This window comes from Lactuca sativa, chromosome 4 (assembly GCF_002870075.4).
Source record: "Lactuca sativa cultivar Salinas chromosome 4, Lsat_Salinas_v11, whole genome shotgun sequence".
Taxonomy (NCBI): domain Eukaryota; kingdom Viridiplantae; phylum Streptophyta; class Magnoliopsida; order Asterales; family Asteraceae; genus Lactuca; species Lactuca sativa.
Window position 1 is genome coordinate 392,850,679 of NC_056626.2, and position 4,259 is coordinate 392,854,937.

The window sequence follows — 4,259 nt, forward strand, 5'->3', positions numbered from 1 at the left end:
GAAAATTTTTGTTTATTAAACTCTGGATAATGTTATTTCAAATCATTTTATCCTAAAGTTTCATTAATATTGATTTTTAGTGGCAAACAATAAAAAATTATGTTTATATAAGTTAAGATATATTTTTGGAAAATATATAACTATTAGAAATTACAAGAAATGAAGTTAATAAACTCTATAGGAAGGGTTTTTATTGTTTTTATCATTTTAATTTCTTTATTTGAACCCTCTCTCTCTTATATATATATATATATATATATATATATATATATATATATATATATATATATATATATATATATATATATATATATATATATATATATATATATATATACACACTAGGTGTGTGACCCGTGTATTACACGAGTTTATTAAAAATAAAAATTTAATATCAATATCTAAATATGAAATATTTTATAATGTAATACTTTATATAACAAAACGTAATCTTTTGAACATTTACAAAAGAAATTAAATTATTTGAAGTATTTATGAAAATTTATTACCAAATTAATAGGATGATTTTATTTCCTTATAAAACTCATTATAATTTTATGGGATTTTATTTTAAGAAAATAGAAATCCCTAAAAAATAACAAGTGGAAAATAAAATTTCTAAAATTCTCACAAAATGACAAGTGTCAAAATAAAGGAGAAGATGACATGTGGCAAAAAAAACTTTTATTTATTAAAGACGATATATATATATATATATATATATATATATATATATATATATATATATATATATATATATATATATAGACACATAGTCTGACGAGAGATCAATATAGAACCAAATAAAATTTATACAATTATAAAACTACTTAAAAAAAGTAGGGGTGAGCATGGTGCAGTATGGTACTGATGCAGTTTTATTTGTGTAAAACTGCAAAGTGCAGTTTATTGCGGTATGGTTTTTGCGGTTGCGGTTTGTAATGGTGCGATTTCGGTTTTAAACCATAAATTACTAAAATTGCCCAAAACTAGCAAAATTCAACTGTTTGAAATAAGTAAATAACCATATTCATTTATCATCTTAAGAGCCAATAATATCATATGCAGTAGGCCAATAGCCATTTAAATGACATAAATTGCAACAAGTCAAAGTAGGAAATTACAAGTTTAAACAAGCATACAACATTAGCCACTAGATTGGCCTAAAATCCATAAACTTGCAACAGATTAAATAAAAACAAATATAAAGTTTTTTCAGTTTTTCACTTTCCAATTATCGATCAAACAATAGACATCACTAGCCAAAATCCACAACTTACCCAAAAATCCATCATTTCCACTAGTGTTTCCTAGAAGAAAAAAGCATATATATATATATATATATATATATATATATATATATATATATATATATATATATATATATATATATATATATATATATATATATATATATAAAAGTATATTTGAAATATGAACTCAAACATATAAAGAAAACCTTACCAATTTTTAAACCCATCATCTTCTCATTAAAGACTCACCCCCTTCTGTCTCTTTGGCTTGAAGTTTAAGATTGATTGATTTTTTGAATCATTTTTTCTCTTTTTGTAAAGGGGGATCTTACACAAGTATTTTTTAGATGACTCACTAACTCAGAGGTACCATTAACTCTAGTTCCACATGCTAAAACCATTTTAAAATGTTTGCATTTTGACTTTTTAGCACATTTCTTATATGGAAAATGTTGCCAAACAAGTGACTTCAACTTTGGCTTATTTTCTTCCAGGGACTTCAACTTCATCATTTTGATCGTCCACATCTATTACACCTTCATTTGTAGCCATTCTAAAACAACAAACATATACTATAATTAGAGCCATATTGTTAAAAACATACACAATTACACACATAGACAACTATAATGTGAAATAATCAGGTATAAAAATAGAATTAGATACTTAAACACATTTATAACCTCTCGTAAGCTCATTATATAGTAAACTTTATACACCATTGTTAGTTTGCTAATGACTTAAATATAAACAAATACAAATTTGCAGTGTTTATGTGAAGTATAAACAATTACAAGATTGTTAAATTACAAAAAGAAACATATGCTTCTTGTACTTATAAGAATCAAAGCACAAAAAGAAAATTAAATATGTACTAAAACTTAAAGTAAATGTGTATCTAATTATGTATGTTTACCTGAAATCATAAGAAATCGCCTAATGTTGTTGAGTTCTTCGGTGTTGGCCGAAGTTCTTCACTTCAGATGGTGAAATTCTGAAGCTTGGAGGCGGAGAAAGTCTAAAGTGAAGGGCGAAGATGATATGAGGAGGTATAGCGGAGGTGATGAACGAAGAGGGAGGCAAGGAGGAGCCAAGGATGCACGATTACACGATGTCGTTTATCCATTTGAGCGTGAGACTATGAGCGAGAGGTGAGAGCGACTAAGGTATGAGATTGAAGATTAGGTTAGATTTAGGTTTTATAGACTTTTTCTTTCAAATTTGTTTTGAAGAGGTGTTTCGTTTTCCCCCACTGTCCCATTTTTTTCCAGATTTCCACTCTAATTCATTTCTCCAATTGTAAATAAATAAACAAATATATATTTATATATATACTTTAATTTTATTAAATTATTAATATATAATTTAATTATATAATCAATTTTGCGGTGCGGTTTCTGTAAATTTGCGGTAGCGGTAAATGCGGTTTTTGGCGCGGTTTTGGTTTTTGATTCAGTTTTTGCTCATCCCTATAAAAAAGTATGTTCATTTAATCACTTTTTAATATTTCCTTTGTCTTCAATAACTTCCAATTTTATAAATTTACTTTTATATATATATATATATATATATATATATATATATATATATATATATATATATATATATATATATATATATATATATATATATATATATATATATATAATTGGAAGTGATAGAAGACAAAGGAAAGCATGGAGAAGACCGACCAAAAGTTAGACTCTCCAAAGCATCTATTCCATGGTCAAACTTGTCCTTGATTACTTATTACTTATTAAAGCTAATCGCTAAAATACCAAATAGTGGTGCATGGTATTAAATTATTTAATTCTTTTTAACAATTATTGCAATTGAATAATATATTTTTAAAGATTTATTTTGTAAATTGTTTTTTGACTGATTTGAAATTCTGTGAACGGTTTATCAAACTCCTTTTATCATTTTGAAATTATTTTTCAACACAGCGTTAATGAATGTTTATAGATTTAGGTTATTGTTATTGTAGTTCAACAATGTTGAATATATTGGTTTAAAATGTCTCTTGCGATTCTATTTTTTGTCTTTTTAGGGTACGTATTTGTGTTTTACCAACTAATAAATGGATATACCACATTTTAAGCCGGTTTTACCGGTTACAATAAGCTTATTTGATTTTTTATTTTTCTTTTTAATAGCTAAAATTGAAAGAATAATCCATGTGAATTTTTTTCTTCGAGAAACTTTCTTCTTCTCTTATGAATCGATTTGTAGCTCCGGGTTCTAACGATCGTAGGTTTCTTCTTTATCTCTACCTCTCCAATTGATCTTACAACCTCATTCTTTTTTGTTCTCCTTCAAGTCGCACTGCAGAAACTTAGGTTCACCCACCCTTCTTACTTTCAATCTTGCATTTGTTCAGCTTCAGCCACCATCGATCCGAACAAGTCATCGGAAGTTGAAGTTTAGCATGTTTGATGTTAGTAGAAGAACCACGAAAGGATCTTCTCTATTTAACTAGTGGAAAGCTTTTCTTTGAGTCAACGTCTTTTAGTTTTTCAACAACTCTAACCTTTTTTTATTTTTTTGACATGTCTTTGTTTGGAAGAAAATGGTGAACATTTTTCTGGCATGGATGATGTGTGTGATGAGTTTTTTAGGTTATAAAAATTTATATATGGCAGAAAAACACTTAAACCCTTAAGTTTATATGCAACCTAGAAAGGATATATGTTTTCTCTATTGATAGCAACTAACTATTAATATCAAGAAACCCTAGGAGAGAGGCTATGAAATCGAAATTCATGTAAAATTAGGGTTACATACATTTTGAATATTTTTGTAAATAATCAAAGTAGAATCCTTCTTCAAGATCTTCGGAAGCTAGCACCAAAAGAATGGATGTCTATAATGGCTTGTACCCAAAACCCTAGTAGCAAGAAGACTTGAGGAAAGAGGAGGCTTGAGCAAAATATCGTCTCTATGAAGGCAAGAAGAAGTGGACGAAATAATGAGAGCCATGGAGGAGTTTATATAGCTAAAGGAAAC

The 4,259-nt window shown here is 27.4% G+C and overlaps 1 long non-coding RNA gene across 1 annotated transcript; it reads right to left on the reverse strand.

Annotated features, from left to right (window-relative positions):
• Positions 1-1,058: 1,058 nt before the first annotated feature.
• Positions 1,059-2,504, reverse strand: LOC111918969 (uncharacterized). Its single transcript, XR_002859380.3, has 3 exons — positions 2,170-2,504; positions 1,465-1,806; positions 1,059-1,310 (listed from the first exon to the last, which is right to left on the reverse strand). It is a non-coding gene; the product is annotated as an uncharacterized LOC111918969 (long non-coding RNA).
• Positions 2,505-4,259: the final 1,755 nt, after the last annotated feature.